The 21,400-nt window shown below is 34.4% G+C and overlaps 1 protein-coding gene across 1 annotated transcript in view; it reads right to left on the bottom strand.

The window, feature by feature from the left end:
* Nucleotides 1-21,400, bottom strand: part of LOC123611833 (uncharacterized) — an 853,613-nt gene that overhangs the window by 252,570 nt on the left and 579,643 nt on the right. Inside the window, exon 12 of the mRNA XM_074366584.1 lies at nt 689-772. The gene's annotated coding sequence lies outside the window, so the exon portion shown is untranslated. The remainder of the gene's footprint in view (nt 1-688; nt 773-21,400) is intronic.

The following is a 21,400-nucleotide window of genomic DNA, read 5'->3' as shown; positions in this document are numbered from 1 at the left end:
CATATTATTGGGTTTTCATTTCATCTCAGAAATACAATAATGATTTAAAAATCTGTGTATTTACTGAGAGAATAGTGGCTGTTAGCTTAGCCTAAGGCATCAGCACTTTCTGGCATCTATTAATTTTCCAAAAATGTCTTATGTCTCAATCATTATTGTCTAATTAAAATAGCATGGTCAACTTTGTCTTTAGAACAAAGATGATAGAAGTACCAAGATTCTTTGAGCTTGAAATATTTTTCTATTGTTTTAATATAGAAAGTGCTGATTTGAGACAAAAAGAGGGAATAGGTAAATCTAACTTTATAACTGACAGCTGAATTTAGTGCAGGAAATATTAAAGAGGCCATCACAATGAATGTAACTTTTTAAATTAATCCTCCCCTTTCATTTATTTTTCACTCTAAAATATGGGTCATGGAGAATTTTACAACCATTTGGGCCAGAGTCAAGCAACCCTCTCAGCAACATTCATTAACTTTTAATATCATTACCATCATTTATTAAAGAACTGTTACCAAAATTCAGCAGGAAAGTTAATTGGATTCTTGATTTCCAATTTCTACCTGCTTTCAGTTGGTTATCAATGTGAGCACGGAAAAATGGAGAGATAATTCATAGAAATGTATAAGTAGTGAATATTGTTACCTCCCCTTTCACTCACCAAGATTTAGACGGACATAATTACCTTTGTCTCCAGAGTAAAGGACACAACACTTGTACATCTATCTCCTGTGAAATCTCCTTCACAGAGGCAAGGGGTCGGAATCTTCTGTCCTCGGTTGAAAAGAACAAAAGAAATATCCTATTAGGCATATAAATAAACAACTCTCAAGGAATAGCAGAAAGCAGTGTATTCTATACCTCATCCCTTCAACTAATGTCAATTTTAAATTAGCTGACCATTTACCTTGGTAGACAGAAGTATGATTCAGGCAGAGAATTCTCTAGAGGCAATATAGTTTTGTTTTTTTTAAGATGATGACATGATATGAGGAAGTCATTATTTGCCTGAACTATTTTAATTCTCTGAAATTATTAAATTTAGACATTAAACTAGAGACTACACAGTTAGCAGAATGACATTGACATCAAGTTACTGAACTTCCATGACAATAAAAAGTTTAAATTCCACAATTCTGATTCTCATGTTAATTACATTTTGAGATCACAGAGGATCTGAAGAGAACTACTGAGTATCTTCACTTTATGAAATTCTAGTCATTTTATAATACTTAGAAGATACTATGAACTCTCTGGTTACATACTGTCAGCATTACGGATATTGAATAGCAAATGGATATATCTTGGTTCCTCCTATGAAAGGCAAATTGGAACACAGGGTTCAGATAGTCTTGATACAACGACCCTGCTCTCTGCTTAGGATTGGAACTTGGTCTTCTAGCCTTTCATGACCTATGGAACCCATTCTTGAGCAGTATTTCTAAAGTCCTGGCTAATGGTGGGGGAGGAACATGATTTCTCACCACCACAAACCTGTCATTTAAATATACAGATTAAAACTCTAATTAAGTAATTAAAATGTTCTCATATGTGAAAATTAATACAATATCATCACAACATTCTATAACCCTATTATTCTTTGCAAAAAGACACACATGTCCTATTTAGTACAATACAGAAATTTTGTAAGGTAAATGTGAAAATCTCACATTGAATCAGTGAAGCAATTTCAGAGCTCAAGGAAACTTAAACAAGTTCCAGAAATCAAATACTTAATAAATGTTGGAGGTTAGACTCAAAAATGGTGGACCTGCCTAGTGACTATTCTGTTTCACGGACTCTTATGAAGGGGCAAGATACTGTACAATGAGAAAGAGAGAGGAAAATAATTTATTGTAAAGGAAAAAGGAGAAACACAGATTAACACAAAGAGGTTGGGAAGGGGAAGCATGGACATACGTCTGCCTGCTTTTAAAATTATCCCAAAGTCATTACTGTGTTACATTTGGTCTTTCCCTAGAGTTTGGGGAGACATTGAATACATTTCTAGTTATGATACTCAAAGCTCTTCTCTGAGAGGAACCTGCAAAAAAGAAGATTAATACTTATCAAGCCTTTATGAATATTCCTACTAGGATAAACAGATAATTTGTCCCATCACCTAAGACCAAACTTGCTATGCAGCTATATTAGTCAAAGTTCTCCAGAGACACAGAACCAAGAGAAGTAAATGAGAGACGGAGTTATTTACTTTTTCATTTATTGTAAGGAATTGGCTTATGATTATTTGATTGTGGAGCCTAAGAAGTCCCAAGATCTGTAACAAGCTGAAGACCCAGGAGAGCTGATGGCATAACTCCAGTTAGAGTCTGAAGACCTGAGAAGCGGGAAACTGATGACATAAGTTCCAGCCTGAGAGCCATCAGGTTTGAAACGCAAGAAGAGCCAATGTTTCAGGTTGAGACCAAAGGCAGGAAAAGACCAATATCTCAACTCTACCAGTCAGGCAGAAGGAGTTTCCTCTTATTCAGCCTTTTGGTTCTATTCAAGTCATCAACTGATTGGATGAGACCCACCCACATTAGGGAGAGCAATCTGTTTTATTCAGCCTACCAACTCCAATGTTAATCCCATCTGGAAACATCCTCACAGATGTACATACCCAGAATAACGTTTAACCAAGTGTCTGGGCACCACATGGCCTAGTCAACTAGACACATAAAAGTTACTATCACAGAGGTCTACTGCCCACCCCAAGGAAAGAAAAGAAAATATGAAGACAAGAAACCACAGCCGTCATGATTTCATTGGCTGAATTTTTTTTTAATGTTGTTAGTTAATTGTTAGGATGACTAATACAGATAAACTAACACAGATATAAGATAGAACTTATATTTAAATTCTATAATTTCAAAGAGAAATTGTACTAAGCACTTGTTAATAATGGTAAGGAAGACTTTATTCAAGAATATTGCAATAGAGATCAAGATTATTGCAATAGGGGGGAAAGAATGAACTCAATTCCATTGAAACAAAAGGGAGACTTTAAGCACTGACCTGATCTAATGGAAAAGTCCTGTAGGACATTAGAGGGGAGAGTGGTCAATGTAATTAGACCATCTCTGCTAACTGGTACTTACAGGAATTAGGCTCCTACCTTCCCACAGATACTGGGAGATAGGGGACCTATTCTTAGATATTATATTTCAAAAAGGTAGCTCCCAAACTTATGAGAAAGGCATTCTTGGGGTGTAAAATTTGCAACAGGCTGGGAAAAAATTTGTATCTCAAAAAGGCAGAAAAACAATTTACAACTGCAAGTTTTCTAAAGTACATGCTCTAAGAAAAGGGAGGTCAAAGACCTATAGTCAGGAAGAAACCTGTGTAAATTTTGGTCACGCTGAGGACAACATGAAGGACATCATGGCCAAACCAATGCAAAACTTTCCAGCTATCATTAAAAGAAAAAAATGGGGGTTAAGGAGTGTGGTATATCACTGCTAAATGCATACTGTGCAAAATTATTTATAAAACTAAGAATTTTTATACTTAATTAACTCACACTTTCACTGCCAAATATTTAAAATTTGCCCATTATATGTCAACCAATGTCAGTATATACATTGTAATGTGCTTTGAATATAGATGAGATATTACTAATTAGCTGAGGCAAATGATACCAGATTACTAGGTAATAATAACATTGAGCTTACTAGCATCCAGGGGCCTTTCACAGGCACAAGCAGATGGAAGAGTTTTTAATGCATAGTGAACAAAACTGACAGACAAAATGTTTACCTAGTCCTTCTTTTTCTTACTTCTTTTTTACAATTGCATTTGCTTTCCCAAATATTTTCTCCAAAAATCCTACATACTTGTTGTTAATATTTCCCTTTATTTTCCTAAAATTAGGAATAGCAGCTGAATTAAATGCATTTTGCTCTAAACAAAAGACAATGTAATGAATGCTCTAGCATTTTCTTTATAAACTTTAATATAGGTGATGATTCTGAGAAACAAATCTAGGAACTAAATATCTTATATTTAATAGCATATTCTATATTATACAATAAATGTATAATAGTATAATTATATATAATAATATATTGTATTAAAGTTTCTTAAAATGTTAAATAATCATATGAATTATGTGCTTTCATCTATTTTATATTGCCCAGAATTATCCCAGTTTATTTCTTCAGTTAGTAATACTTTAGCTCATATCCATTGACCAACTTTAATTGTACTTCTATTCCTATATCTTTCACTGAATAATTTATTCATTTAGTCAACAAATACTTATTGAGCACCAGGTACCTATCAGGCATTGTGTTAATTACTGAAAATACTTACAGAAATTAAGCAGTATCTACACTCAACAAGTACTCATTACAGTTTTCAAATAATTATCACACAATATAACAACTGCCCTAAGAGATACTTTTTAAAATGCAATATAATTATTGAAAGCAAAGTGGCTAGACCTGAGGGAGATGAGAAAGATTTCACAGAGAAAGTGATATTTGGTTTAATTACGTAAGGAGGAGTGGAAGCTTCTTTGCTATCTTCTGGCATCCAGTGGGGGGAAAATGCATTATAAATGCATAGTGGCAAAGAATAAGGATTTTCCAGTTTGCGAGCGATGCCTATTCAGGAAAATATGTAAGTGAGGGGCTAGGGAAGATAAACTCTACTAATGCTCTGCTAAATGTAAGCACATGCAGACTTATACTACTAAATATCTTATTGTAGAAAAATTATTTTTGCTGATGATACAGTAAGTGAATATTCAAAAAATGTACAAGATTTTTTGATAAAGTAAATAAATGCTCAACCTACAAAAAATTATTAAAAATACTTATTTAAGATCTTTTTTACATTCAAAAATCATGGAATGCTTTAAGAACACGTAAAGAAGACAAAATCCAAATTAGTTTTCAAATATTTGGCTAAATAAATTTCCAGAAATATGCTATCACTGCTTATTTTCATGATGATTTTCATGTGATTACAAGATATTCATGCAAACATTGAGTGAGAAAATAACTATCCAGCTAAACCTTGTGTGTATATAAATTATGCATTTTGAACATATATACAACACATACAATTTGAGCATTTACTTAATCAAAGTGAAAAAATATTAAGAAATTTTAAAATGTCTCAATGTGTAAAAACTCTAAGAATTCCTAAGAAAAAGTCAATGAATCATTAAAAAGAATAATAAATAGATTCTCATGTCTAAATGAAACTTTCTGACCCTAAATGTAAACAAAAAACAATTAACAAATAAAAAAGCAGTGAGAAATGAGAAGGGAATAAAACAAATAGAAATATTAGATCAAATAATCATCAAGCACTAATCAAAGGAGAAAAGCATGCTACAAAATATGCATTCTGACTGTCATCTCTACAGAGTATACTATTGACAATAGTTAAACAGTTTGAATACACAGTCTGAGTATTAAATAATTCATAATGTTAAAATAACTATTAAAATCTGTCAGAATATATGATACACTGGTTACATCTATTTATTCTAATATGTAATAGAATTGTGAAAGCTGTAGCATTTTAGTTTTCATTTAAGTAAAACTTTGACAAAATAATATGAGATCATAGAATTGTTAATACCAGTGAAATAGAATAAGTCTCTGAAACTTTAGGGAAAAACTCCAAGTAAATAGACAGTCATAACTTCAAACATCTGAGTTTTGTAGTGTAAAGGAGTAATTCCATTCAACCATTAAATTATAATTCAAAAAAATGTACAAGACTATGTACATTTATCATATTCAAGAAGCTAATGTGTTCACATACGAATGGGGTAATCTACTCCCTCAGCTAAATAATACCTGCTTTAAAAATTATCAAATTTAAAATTTTATTTTATGTGTGAATAAAATATCATATACCAAATAAGGTAGAATTAAGAAAATAAAACATAAATGGCATACTAGTAGCCATCATTTAGTTTATAGAGGGCTTTTGATAGTTATGAAAACATCAGTTAAAATTTAAAATTATTCATCAGCTTAACTTAGTATGACTATCAATTAATAATTTTCAGGTTATTAAAGGCACATTTCTCTTGTTCTTAAATTTTCTACAATAAGACTGCTGGCTACTAATTTAAAGAGCACTGAGAAAATCATTGCTTAAATTTTAGTTAGATAATACATTAGGCTGTTTATTGCAGTGAGTATTCAACCGATGTTATATATAATGAAACATTATAATTATATATATATATATATATATATACACACAATATATGTATATAGGTATATATGTACTATATGATAGTATAGTAACATATATTACTATGTTCTATTATGCTATATTATATTAGTAGTATACACAGACATATATGTTACTATTACTAACTATAATGATAATAATGACCATATAAATAATTTCTTAATAAATATCTCATTATAATGTTATATCACATATATACCTCATTATAATATATATATTGCATATATATTAATATAAAATAATTTTAATACTACTACTAACAATAGCAATAATGAATAAACATGTACCAGGGATGAAGACAAAGCCTGACATTAGTAACAGAAACTCTGGAAACATTCCAATATAAGCCAAAGGTCCAATTCTGTGGCCATGATACAGAGGAGATTTCTTAACTGTCTCTGATTACTCAACAAGAAAGCACAAAGAAAGGTAAAGTACCTTCTATATTATAAATAATAAAATATTATTATGATTTCCCTTTTTGGAAATCAAACAAATTCAAGCTAACTATATCTAGGTTTTAGAGAGTGAGTATATGTTCATATTAAATGCTCTCAGAATTCTTAATAGCTTTGCACCCACAAATATGATCTGACAGGAAAGTTTTGATTTTTAATGTTACTAAATTGTTCCCCCCTAAGTAATGAAAACAAACTGAACAAATAAAAAGAGTCTCATTCTTCTGAGTGAGCCATAAGTAGAGAATAAACCAGGAAGAAATAATCCACCACCACTTCTGGAACAGCCATAAGAGAGAAGGACCACTCGCAAAGAGTCAGCATCTCATGGATATGAACAGAAGAGAACAGCGTAGCAAGGATGACGTAGAGTCAGGACTGAAACTTCTGGAGGACACACTGTCCTTCTGGAGATGCTTTGAGACCCTCAAGAATACCTACAGAAGGTAGTTAAGTGGACCAAAGTAGAAGCTCTAAAGCAGCCAGCTGATGACCACCACATCCAACTAGCACCTTTCTGAGGAAGATGCCCAGATTATAAGAAAGATTTTCCCAGGACCAAGCACAGAAGCAAAAGAATATGAGAAATTGGTACTATTTTTCTCTTTTTTACTTTTATCCATAATGCCCAAATTAGTAGGTCTCTTTTTCTCTGTATAGTTTGGTGTACAAAGAGTGTACAATTTATTGAAAACGTCTTGAGAGACTGGATAAATGTATAACTGGTTCTCTTAAATCAATTAAATGATTTTGAATCTATTCTACTGTAGCTTGTACAAGCTAATTAACATTTCCAATCTCAGTTTCTTCATGTGTGAAATGGGCATATAAATTGTATCTTCATGGGGTCATTGTAAGGATTGAATGCTACAAAACTGAAGTCAGCAAACTTCATTCACAAAAAGTCAGACAGTAAATATTTCCCACCGTATGGGCTGCATAGTCTCAGTCTCAGCCCCTCAGTGCTGCCATTGTAGCATGAAAGCAGCCAGAGACACTATGCAGGAGAACGAGGACCGCTGTGTTTCAATATATTTACAAAAACAGGCAGCAGATGAGATGCGGATTATAGACCGCTGCTATAACGCACGATAAAGGATGACCATGGTTCTCATGACATTGCACAACACCATCATTGAAAGTTATTATTATTGTATCTGAATTTAATACATCTGTTGAATTTCAATAATAATAGTTAACAGTAACTGAAAGTTCATTCTTTATTTATTCAACAAATACTTAAAGAATGTCTCTCATAGGAAAGTCACTATGTCAGGCTATTTCCATCCTCTATCTCCTCTGAAGTAGTCTGTGGGGTGTATGTAGTCCATAAAGGCAGGCCTCCCAAAGCAGAGAGGAGTTGAGAAGTGTGGGGAATGGATCTGAAGGGGCAAAAGGAAGACATTGGCAGATATGTAGCATCTTAATTAATCATTGTTACAACACTTAACTTGAGTATTAGGATCCTCATTTTCTATAGCAGAAACTTAGGCCAACAGAAGTAAAGTATTGCACAGAAAGCCACATAACTAGTAAGTAACTATTATTTGAACTCAAGGCCTTCAGAAAATAGAGCCCATGTTCTTATTCTTCTGCCACTATGCTCTGCTGCCCGCCTTGAAATATGGATAAGATCTCAGAATGCTGAACTCAAGAATCTCAGTATCTCACATAATTCTAGGAGGATTAAACTCGGCATACTATTGAGCATGATTTGGGAACCCTTGAGGAGGCAGGAAAAAAAAAAATAGAGCCAGTAAACTGAGTGGCTCAGAATGCCTGACTGAGTTCTTATGTCTGTTTCCAAATATGGCCTCAAATTATTTGAACTGCTAGAAAATTTATTTTTAAAAAAGAATTAATTTTCTATTTCCAACAACTCGGCAAAATATGTAATAAAATATTCTCATTTAAAAAGTAAATAAATAATGTATTAAAATTTAAAATATCACTTCAAGACATAGATAAGGAAAATAATTAGAGGACTGAGAAGACAAAGAAGCAAGATTACAAAGAGACAAGAGAACAAACACTCAAGCAGATTTTTCCCTAGGGGATCTTCTGAATCTGGTTTAGAGTCTGGGATTTAATTGGCCTCAAGAGCATGGAAAGTAGGCAATAAATCTTGGGACCACTACAATCACAAAAAGTATATAAACAGTTTATAACTTCAAAATTAGTAAAGGTAAAAAATGGATTGAAGCAAACAAAGTGAAACACAATTAAAACCTAAGGGAACCAAGAAAGTACTAAATTAAAAAAGAAAGAATTATTACAGTCCAAACAGGAAAAATAAACCCAAATTAAGACAACGGTACAAAAACTATTCATGTACTGATGGAAAAATTTACAAAAACTAACTAGGATCAGGGCATTAAAAATATAACCAAAGAATTCAGAAGTCAATAAAAATAATAAAAGTATGACTAAAATATAAGATGCATTTATAAATGTATATATTTTATAAAACACCCCACAATTTTAAGTAATTATGGGTAAAGCAAGACACTGTAATGAAAATTATAAAATCTATAGAATAAAATAATAATGAAAATACTAGCTAATAAAACTTGAGATACAGGAGAAGTGAAGTTTAGAAGCAAATACGTACGAAGTTTAAAAACAGGCAAAAGTAAATGAATAGAAGTCAGAAGAGTGGTTTCATATTGGTTTGGGGATCAGGAATCCTAAGATGCTAGCTGTGTTCTGTTTCTTGGTCTAGGTACTGTTTACACTGGTATTTTTACTTTGTATACAGTTGTACATTTAGGATTTCTGCACATTTCTGTGAACAAGCAAAAAGCTTAAAAGAGAAGAAGAAAATCTCAAGAATAGCCATGTTAGCCCTGAAGATAAATCAAGCCGAGGATTTGTTCTATGAGATATTAAGATAATATGAATACACAAATAATAACAGTGTGTTATTGGCACACTGGCAGAGACAAATAGATGGAATAGAATAGAGAACACAATTCCATACATATAGAAACCTGGAATGTGATCAACTGACTTGCATTATACATTATACAAAAGCATCAATTCTGGATGAATTAAGGTCATATACATGGAAACCAACGCTAAAACTTTAAAGAAAATGTTGAATAGCTTCAGTGATCTTAGGGTACAAAGAGAATCTTGAGTAGGATTCAAAAGTCATAAACCATTAAGGAAAATAAATTAGCAAAGTTAACTGCATTAAATTTAGGAACATCAGTTTATTATTATCTGTTTATTACCATTCCACAAGTAAAAAGATATGCCACAAGCTAGAAAAAGGTATTACAACATATATAACTGATAAAAACTAGTATCTAGAATACATAAGGAACTCCTATGAATCCATAAATAATAAATAAACCAAAAGACTACAACAAACATTTGATAGAGGAGAAAAAAACAAAAGGTTAATAAATATATGAAAATCCTGTAACCTTATCACAATTCAGAGAAATGCATATTAAAACTACAATGAGATTCAATCTCTCACCCTTCCAATTGTCAAAAATTAAACATATGTAATATATATGTAATACATTTAATATATTTATATTATTTAATACATTTATATAAATATTACATGTGTATATATTTCCTTAATAAGTAGTAGGGAAGATGTGGATCAAGAGAAATACTCCCGTAATTCTCATTGAAGTATAAGTTTGTCTAAGCATTTGAGAAAACTATTTGGGATTACCTACTGATGTTTGAATCTGGCAATCTTCTGTGATCCAGAAATTCTTCTCCTAGGCCTAGCAATACACATTTACATGCACTTTAAAGGATGGAGATACATAGATGTAGATATAGATATGAACTCAGAAGACCAGAATTTGGAAAGTAAGAAGAGGGGTGTGTGTGTGTGTGTGTGTGTGTGTGTATCTGGACAGAGGGTGGGGTGAAAATACCGAACTCAAAGCATGCAGTTAAACAGAAGTCAAGATACAGAGGGAAGAAATTCCTACCTGCCTTTCCCTCTTGGTTCCCCTAAAACACTGGTAATAAGGCAGTCAGCCTTGCACTTCTCAAATAGCAGTATAGGCATCTTTCTTTGGGAAAAATAAACAAGAACTAGAAATATTGACAAATTGAATATATGTTTATATAAACACGATTTATTAATTATTTAAAAGTAATAACGTTTGACTACTCATTGTTAAAAACACAAAAGAAAAAATATTTACGCCATCCCAAACCTGAGTCTTTAGAGCTTTTCTCGATCTACATCAATTCTTCTGCTGATCTCACCTGTTCCCTCTAATGACTTTCATGCAGTAACATTCTCCATTGGACTGGACCATACACCTTAGCTACTTTCTTACAACCTCTCCAAACTTGATAAATCTATTCAAACTTCACATGTCAACAGAACTCTTGATTCTACAGACTCTAATCATAACTTGCTTTTCCTCCAGGGATTCCTAACTTCATGGATAACGCTATCATTCTCCCTTTTTGCTCAGGTCCCCAAACTGTAGCCCTCTTTGATTTCTGTCTTTCTTTCACACAACATGTCAGCAAATTCTTTGTCCATCAAAAGACACTTCACAGCATCTCCTCCCCAGCTCCTGACCTAGTCTAAGCCATCATCCTCTTTGACCCTGAGTACTACATTTCCAAACTGGAAGCCCACCATTCCTTCCTGCATCCCGTACATCCATACAACCGCCAGAGTACTTTTCAAAAACATATATTTAACTAAGACACTGTTCTGCCAAAAACCCTGTAATAGTTTCTCATTTCATCCAGAGTAAAACCCAAAGTTTTATGAACATCTACAAGGGCTCCTAACAGCTAGGCCCTGGCAAACTATCCCATGACACCTTCTGCCATTTTTGTCTTTGCTCCCTTTGCCTCCTCACTGTTTCTCAGACTCACACTAAGGCTTTGGCTTAGAGACTGGAGGATTTTGCTATCCCTGCTGCTTAAGCACACTTATCCACAATATCCTCATATAACTTTCTTCTTTACTTTATTGTATTACCTTTTCCGAGAAGCCTTCCCTACCTGTAGTTCATTATTAGCATCCATTTTCCATTTCCCCCCACTATCTCTGTTACTCATTCATGTATTCATGACTCATTTTAAAAATTCAAAGAAAAATTGAATATCTATGGTCAGTCAATCCCAGTTTTAGTCATCAAGAACATAATATAAACAATCAGATATGTGCCACATGTCATTTCTAGAACTCAGTATCAACAAAAGGAAAACTACATACAAAGAAAAAGGGCATGAAAATATGTAAAGAAGCAAAGTCTCCAAGATGCCTTTGCTGTGGCTGGGACCTCATTATGGCTGCAATACCTCACAGTCAGTGATTCAGGGAAGTCCATCCTTATTCTCATTTCTCCAGAAACATGTTTCATTAGGTGGCTATCTTTATTGTTTTAATTCTAAACCTGACAGTAAGATCCCATTTTAGTTTTCACAGTTGGGAAATTGCTCTCCCCAGATATATTCTGCACTATTAAATTAAGCAGGCTTCCATTAGCAAAACTGATTCTCAAGCATAATTACTCAAGAGGGAAGAGAGTAGGAAATAAGAAGAGACTTAACATCACTTTCATTTCCTGAGGCAGGTGATCAGAAATCAATGACTGAACTTTTTTTTTTTCTATAAACACTCACCAAATTAAAAAATAAGGAAAGACAATTTAAAATTAAAAGTAAATGTTTCCCCTTTTTGCTTCTTAGGAAGGTATCCTACATCTGCAAAAGAAAATACATCACAAATGACACAATTTAATTGTTGTATGTCTATTTTGTAAAGAATAAATATGTGTGACCTACCAACAACAAATCTCTAGAAGTAGACTAAAGGTAAGAATTGAAGAATAGGAGAAGTATTTCATTATATATATAAAGTAAAATCAACACAAATGTCATCTATCATTGAAAAGAAATATAAAAGGATTAATGAACATTGTTACCATTGGTCTTATATTTATTCATCTAATCTTTATGAGCAGTATAATGCAATTAGTCACATGTGCATATAATTATCAAAGTTTTAAAACTGATTATTGTAATTTCAAGTTTTATTCCTCAAACTGTACCTTCATTTTCAGGATTCCTTAACAAATGAATAAAACTACTTATTTTGAATATTTACTAACAGACTCAGAGAAACCATAACACAAATTTTAATAACACAAATTACATAAAACAAGTATTATGTAACCTATTTAGATTTGGTTAATTATCTTAACTCTCACATTTTTTTTCTTTAGTAAAATATTTGCCATATACAAAAGTTGAGAATTTCATAATCATTTTGTTCATTTGATAAATGGAGACAAATTTTGTCTAAAAAGCATACATTCATGTGTCCCTAAAGCAGGTCCCCTTTATTGTGTGAACCAGCCAATGCCAAATCTCTACTTCACTCTGTTTTAGAATTTCAGAACGATCATTCCCCCTTCCAGTCCTGTGGAGAGACCCTGCCACACAAGAACAGTCCTACAGGGAAATTTCATCAGGAACGAGGCCTACCTAGCATTTCCATATGGTCAAACAATAAACACTCCAAGGAGTTGTTGGCAACCTTCTAAGGTAGACTAGGCAAGAAGATAAAACTATAGAATATGGGCAATAAAATTGCTTCTAAGTCTTCTATAGTTTATCATGTGTGAAAAAATCCAGAAGTTTACCGGCTTCCTAGACGCAGCTTCTTCTACCAGTCCGTTCAGAGATAAAGATATGGATGTCATAATGATAGAGTGTGGAGTTGAGCAAAACCCAAAGATGTTAATTGCCTAACTAGATTTTGATTATTCTTTCTGTTCGAGGGAGAACACTTCATTTCATTACACTTTAGGCTAAGTGCAATGATTTAAAAGCTTTTGCTTTTCATTAAGTGACGGATATTAGAAAAGAGAGTCTGCATTTAATAGCATCATTATATTCTCCCTGTTATATATCTAAGATGTAATCATGGAAAATTTGAAACTAATAACGTACTCAAAGTCTTAAAATAACTAGTAATGACAGATAATACTTCCTACTCCTGAATGAGTATAAATGAAGAATTCTTGAATACACGATGTGCTTTATAATCTCATGCTGTTTCCCTAATCTATCGTAACTCCAATAGCCTTAAGTAAAAGTAAGTCATGATGTTTTTTATGTTGACATAAAAAGCTTCTCACCCAAATGAAGCATCTCTCCTTCAGATTTAACTATCAGACTAGGGTGCTATAACTCCTAAATGATGAAAACTGTTAGTGTTTACAACAGTTAAGTACCAAAATCAATAGATGCATATTAAAGTGCGACAAATGTCTAGAGTAAATTAGAACTGTCGCCATATGCTGTGGAACTTGTCGCATGGTTAAGAGTAAGCAGTTAATTGAATCAATAAGAAAAGCCAAAGAATTACAGTTACTCTCAGCAGTTACTTACATATCATCTCACTTTAATACTAGATAGCTAAATAAATAAATAAATAAATAAATAAATAAATAAATAAATAAATAAATAAACTATACTATTTAAATTTTTTAGTAATCAAGTAAAAAATTTTGGAGACATATCCCCTTTTTAATTCATTGATATGACTTTTTAAATGTCCATGGTAGAATCAGGAATTGGCATTCTCTGTTCCCAACCAGGTGATCAAATTCTAGTCTACACATGAAAGCTTAATCTGCGTATCAGATCAAGGCATCAGTGATTCTAGGATCTCCTAATCAGGTAACTTACAAATTATTTACGAGTAAAAGGGACAGTGTTCTGTGTTAAATGATTTCGTTCCCTCCATTAAAATTAGACCTTAGATACATAAGGCCATATGAACAAATATGTTAATATTTAACTTCTCAGTTCACAACCTTTATATACCAATTAGTACTACTGTTTTAATATCTGGTGGTTATGTAAACCAAAGAATTGAAGAGAAAGGAGAAAAAAAATCCCTCAATATTTGACCTGCTCTCTTATTTCTAGAGCCAAATGTATTTTCTAGCATCTATCATTCACTGCAGTGAGATTTATTAACATAGTAATAATTATTTATAAGCGATTTTCAATATATTAACCATATATTTATAAGTATTATCTTACTTGTCACATTGATCTTGTAAGACATATGCTATTTTTCTTACTTTCCAAATAAGAAGTTAAAGATTAGAGCAAAAAAGTACAGGCATAATTTGGCAATGTTGTAGGTTTGGTTCTAGACCCCTGTAACAAAGCAAACATTGCAATAACGTGAGTCATATGTTTTTTTTTTTGGCTTCCCAGGGCATGTAAATGCTATGTTAACACTATGCTGTAGTCTATTAAGTGTGCAATGGCATTATGTCTAAAAAAAGTACATACCTTAATTTAAAAATATTTTATTGCTAACAAATGCTAACTACCATCTGAGCCTTCAGCGAATCATAATTTTTTTTGCAACAGTAACACCAAAGATCACTGATTACAGATCATCATAGCAAATAATAATGAAAAATTTTGAAATATTTTGAGAATTACCAAAATGTGACACACAGACACGAAGTGAGCGAACACTGTTGAGAAAACGGTGTTGATAGCCTTGCTTGATGCAGGGATGCACTTACTTCAACTTGTAAAAAAACGCCGTATTGGCGAAGCGCAATTAAGTGAAGTGCAATAAAACAAAGTTTGCCTGGTGACCTACCCAAGGTGAAACAGCTAATAAATAATGCTGCAGGACCCAAGCCCAAGTGATTCAAAGGCATGCCCTCCACCACTAAGCAAGAGTGATCAGATCACACTGGGTTCCCAGTGTTCCACTTTGGGAACCTAAAATCAAGTATTTCCAAAGTTAGCTCATACTAATGCATCTCATGTAATTCTCATAGTCATTCCTGTGTATTTTTGACTTATGTCTGTCTTCCTCTACCAGCCTGAGAACTCTTTCAGGGCAGGAAGTATATGTTGCTCATATTTTTACTGAAGTCCTTCTCTGTGCTTAGTATTACTGGGGACGAAGAAGTTTTCCTTCTACCTTCTAGGTTCTTCTGGCTGGTCTAAGAATTAAATTGACATGAAACATTAATAGGAGAAAATCAAACAAAAGTTTGATACCATGTAAACATGGAAGAGACCCAGAAAAACTGAGTAACTTCCCCAAATGGCCAAAGCCCTCACCAGAAAGACTATCTTCAGCTAAAGACAAAAGGGGATGTTGGGGGTAGTTGTTTGAGACTTTAAAAGAGAGGAAGGCAAATTGACACGGAGATGGAAAAGCAAACCATGCAGAGACAATGGGACTCAGAGTAGACTCTGATCTTGAGGCCTTGATGAGTTTTCCCCACCTCACCTACATCACCAGATATCTCTGGTGATAGCTCCATCCTGGATCAGGCCCTTTCTCTATTTTTTTCTAGGCAGTTAAGGGGGAGGTATCATGAAAAACTCCTCGAGTCCTCTGTTTCTTAAAATAATCATCTGAAATGAATCCTCATGCCAAAAAGACACTTGGTTTTCCTTACCAAGTCATATTTAAGAAACAATAACCCTCTCAAAAATATTGGAGAAGAAGCTCTTGCCCTTTCTCCTGTGCCTACAGCCAGAAGGAGCCAGTGGGGTTCCCCAGCTGGTGAAATGGAGACAGGCTGCCACCTGTTGGTCAGTGTTGTCCTACTGAACATGTACTAAAAGAGACAGCTCACTTGGTCTCCCTGGTACTTTTGTAATAGAAAAGAATAAATCTGACTCCATATTAGATCTGTTCCTTTGGCTTTAACTCTGTGCTCTGTTTCCTGGGCTAGTTCTGCACCTTTTGTAAAAGAGTGTCATCTATAGCCTGAAACATACAGGAGAGCATATTCTTAAGGCTCCATTCCTGTAAAGATAACAAGTTGCAGAACAGAAAATAACATTTGTTTTGTTGGAGGTTTACAAAGACACTGTGACCTGGCCCACATGGACAGATGCAAGAACAAAGGATTTCAACACCAAGAAGTTTCCAACAAGCACACCCACTGCCCTTTTTTGTATAAAAGGAGCCTGAATTCTGATTTGGGGAAGATGGTTTTCTAAGATATAAGTCTGCCATCTTCTTGGTCTGCCAGCTTTCCAAATAGAAATAGAGTCGTTATTCCTTGCCCCAACACCTCGTCTCCTGATTTATTGGCCTGTCATGCGGGGAGCAGAATGAGTTTGGACTCAGTAACAATCTCTGTTCCTTTCCAGTGGTATGTGAGAGAAGCTGGGCCTTCCACGCCTGCCACCGAGTGTGGGTCCCAAGGTTCATGGGGGTAAAAAGAGAACTCTGGTCCAAGCTGCATTTTAGAAATTCAGTTTAGCAGTTAATAAAGCCTATATTTTTATTCCTATTTCTTGTATCCAGTTCTCAGTTGCTTCATAGCTTAGAGGAGAGAAGAATATTCCCAGTTAGCATGCTCTAAAGCTCCGACAACATCAAGGAAATGTTTTTTCCTTTTTTCAGTCAGTCCAAAGTTATAGAGTATAGATACGTGTGCCACTCCTAACAGAAAGCTGCAGGTCATCTCTAACAGAAAAGAGAAGAAAAAGAGTCTTATTTTTAAATTCATGTTTTATATATAAGTCTTTATACACAGTTTAATGCTCAGAGTTTTCTTCAATCTTTCTGCCCTGTTTTCCTTGGCTGGCTCACACCTCCAAAGCCATTACACACTTTCTAAAATGTTATCACATATTTAATCAGAAGGAAGAGCAAGTAGACATAATGCAAGCAGGGCTGGAAGTAGACAAGCTTTGCTGAAGATATTGTTGGAGAGGAAACACAGAAATAAATGAATGAACGAAATAATAAAAGGAGGATTTCGAAGAAGCTTCTTGCTTCCTATGTAATAACTTTTCTTCCTCTGAACCTCTTCTTAAAACTAGTGAGCAATATAAAATATAAAAATGCTATAAAGGTAACATCCTTATCTAATGAGTAAAACAGCAATTGAATCTGTATCCAATTGGAAAGTAAAATTTATACATATGTATATACACACACACACACACACACACAAATTTTCATAGCTCCTTACATGAGCATGAGGCTTGTGAATGAAACTACCACAAGTACTCTCTGAATAAGGTGTGATCATGACAAGTGGTAATTTAACTTGAGGAATAAAGTGTTGTTAGTGTCTGGCCATCCTAGATATTTAATTGAATCAAAATACTTTGTGGAAGGTGGCTTATCATTATAGTAAATGAGATGGAGGGGAGCAAGTGAAGCAGAGTTCAAGACAGCAGGAAATCAAAGGCACAAAGAACTATCGAGCCAGAAAGGGGAATTGAAACAGACCTGATGTAGCACTAATCATTAGTGAGTGAAGTAATGAACTAGGAAAGAGATGGGGTTTTAGTTATGGCCCACCAAATGGAAATGAGAAATTTCCAGATGTTCCATATGGTCTGTAATTCAAATGCTTTGTGCCTTCAGGTCAGAATTTTCAAACAGATAACAGATGTAGAAAAGACTCAAAATTTCACACACACACCATGATGGTTAGCTTTCAAAATCTCAGGGCTAGCGTGCAAACTCCTCATATAAGAAGTAGGTTTAAAATAAAGCCTGTCAGACCTCAGGCAGAGTTCCAGTTGAGAAAAAGAGTTCCAGGTTAATAATAGCTTTCTTTTTACATACCAATTTAAATGGTACAAAACAGCATTAGAGATTTTAACACGACAGCACTAATTCAAGAGCTATGGGGTTCAAAAGAACATTTCTTGCCAAAGCCTTTTTGCTAAAGAAAATAATTTAAATCGAAGATCTTGATGTGGAGAGATTAATTCTCTGTAGAACTGCACATAATGTTCAACACATCAAAATATCAATGTTATCTTCAGGGAAAGGAAAAAGAAATTTTCTCTATAATGACAAATTCTCGCTGTTTTTAAAATGCCCAAACAAAAGGAATGATTAAATTTTCAAAAGCAGAATTTATGTCACTGCATAAACACTTGTGAGATCATATGCGGTAAACCAACATGATTTAGGCATGACTCTCTCACCTCCACACCACGCTTAAAATCAAATAATGGTGGTAACATTTGCACCCAAATAAATGATCAAAAATCTTAGAATGGATAGAGACCCACAGATGTATTAAGTAGATATGGAGATGCTGAGAGTAGATCCCTCTGATAGGAGGGATACAGGAAGCATCTCAGGAAGGTGATATTCTGACTGGGCCATAGAAGGATGTGTGACAGAAGGCCATGCAGTATTTCTGAGCTCAAGTTTGAGTCCCAGCTCTGTTCTACACTTATCATGTGACATGGACCAAGTTACTCAACCTGTCTAAGCCTCCAGCCCTGAATCTGTAAAATGGGGCTAGAAATTCCCCATATCATAGGTTTCTCACAGGGATAATACATTTTAAATGCTTTTCTAGTACACAGTACATAACACAAGGGAAACTCTTCTTTCTCTTTCCACGTGTTACTGCTTTGAATAAAATAGAGGGACATTTAATACTAGTTTTGCCCTCTCTCAGAAGGATTACAAGGCTTTTACTGTCTTCTTCACTTCTCCATACTCTTCTCTATGAGATTAGAATGATAGATTATCTTGAAATAAAGAAAACTGATCCTGTGTGACCCAGATTTCTCTTTCTCTCCTTCGTTCGCTCCCTCTTGCTTTCAGTCATGGCCAGCAGGAAAAGCAGACTCTCCTTCCCACTCCTGCTTCTGGTAAGTCCAGACCCTTACTTGCTGAGTCTGTTACTCTGTGGTGTGTAAGGCAGTGTGTGGTTCTTCCCACTGGCCGCCTGCTCCTTCCTATTGGCTGCCTGGTCCTTCCCCACTGGCTGTCTGGTCCTTCTCCATTGGCTGCCTGGCAAAATGTTGGCTCTGCAGATCCAGGTTCCCAAGATTTGGGGTGGGAGGAATATTAGGAAAGCACCTTTTGACTTTGGGATGGAATGTTTTTCTTTAAACCAGCTTTATCCTGTATTTTCCATATTTTTTTTCTAGTTTTCTATTAGTCTAGAAGCTAATGAAGAGGAGGGTTATGATTAATTGCAAATTCAATAATCTGAATTATGAGGTGATACCTTGGGGAAAGTGTGACTAATCACATGGGCATGAGCTCACAAAATACAGAATCTAAAATGGAAAGAGCAAGACATGTAGATAAGGATAAAAGAATGACTTTTCATAGTGGAACATGGGGTAACCCTAGGCTTAGATGTCTGGCTCCTTTTTCCTTGGGAGGAGAAAATACGATTTCCCTCCCACTTCAGTTTGTTTAAAACAGGTAAGATTAAAATATCCAAGCTCCTTTTTTGCATAATTAGCTAAATTTTTTGAGACATCTGTTTGTTTACATACATGTTATGAGAAGGTTTATCTTTGCACAGTTTTGAAGAATGTAAAATCATCAAGGAAAAGATACCTCAGCCTTTGCTACAAAGGGAGACTTTCTCACACATGGCAAGGCGCTCATTTCAGTTAATTGCACTGTTAAAAATGGTGTGGAAGCCTGTGCAAAAAGCACTGAAATACATCCCCGCTCTGTGCCCTCTAAGCTCACTTATGGAATGTTCTGCTCTCCCACTGAAGTACTGAGTGCCTATATCTGAGAGAAGGAGCCCCGTATCTCTACGCTGTACATCACACTCCTTTGTGTAACTTGTTCACAGCTGAGAGCGAATGCCTCCTGAAATTTTGTGCCCTAGGTGCCTCACTTCCTCACCTTCAACCCAGCCCTGTTTAGTCAACTTGTCCAAAAAACCTATTAGGCACAAAATAAAGCATTTGTTTTTGTTTTATTGATATTTTCATCGCCCTTGGCTCTCTGGGGTGAAACCTTTGTGGATCAGACTTAATCTTCATCCCCAATTACTCATGCGTAGGCAGAACTCGTACCTTAATACCTAATTAAGGTTAGGGCCAGCAGGACTATTCTAGACAAAGGGAACACTTCACTTACAGTCCTGTAATGGCTTTTGTTACCCACTCTTTTTAATGTTCCTTAATGATTTGAAACTGTAGACTGCATACTGAAACTATAGACCCCAGATACAGAGAGTAGAAATTTAAATGTTCTTAAAGCTACATGATACGTGAATTGGGGCACTGGGAATGACCTTAAAAATTGAATCTGGCTTAAGGTCAAATAATCTAAAATCTTACCATTTTTTTAATAAATTTTCTCTAACATCCAATTGCCTCTCTCTGATTTAATGACTCTATCAGTAAAAAATATTTATTAATCTAGATATACATTTTTGTAATGAGCTTTCTTATAGAGTTCACTCTGCATTTATTAAAGTTAGACAACCAATTAGTATTTGAAACACTTCCGTATTCATTATGAACAATTAGTGGAGCCTACGTGGAGAGAATAATTTCCAGAGAAAAGAGTTATATCCATGATCTTTGACAAAGAATTCTGACATAGAATTGCCATTTTTCCATGTGCTGTGGTGGACCCAAACTAAGTTTATGAAAAAGACTCTAGAAATGCATGTAAGTCATTCCTTGTTCTTCTATCCAGGAAACTGTCCTGAGTTCCACAATTTTCCTCAACTATCTAACTACAATCTCTGCTAAAATTCTTGTTAAGGTACATGTAACTGATTTAATCAACAACAAATAATGTTGGGACCTCAAAATCATGACGGATGAAATTACCCTTTTTATAAAAAAAACTATCAAAAATGCAGCTATGAAAAAACTGCTATTTATGGAGGATTTTCTATAGAAATAAATATAAATTTCCTTCATTGTTATGAATTTTACTTTTAGGTCAAACAAAACTA

This window comes from Camelus bactrianus, chromosome 6 (genome assembly GCF_048773025.1).
Source record: "Camelus bactrianus isolate YW-2024 breed Bactrian camel chromosome 6, ASM4877302v1, whole genome shotgun sequence".
Lineage (NCBI taxonomy): Eukaryota > Metazoa > Chordata > Mammalia > Artiodactyla > Camelidae > Camelus > Camelus bactrianus.
The sequence above is the reverse complement of the archived record's forward strand: the minus strand, read 5'-3'. Positions and strand labels throughout refer to the sequence as shown.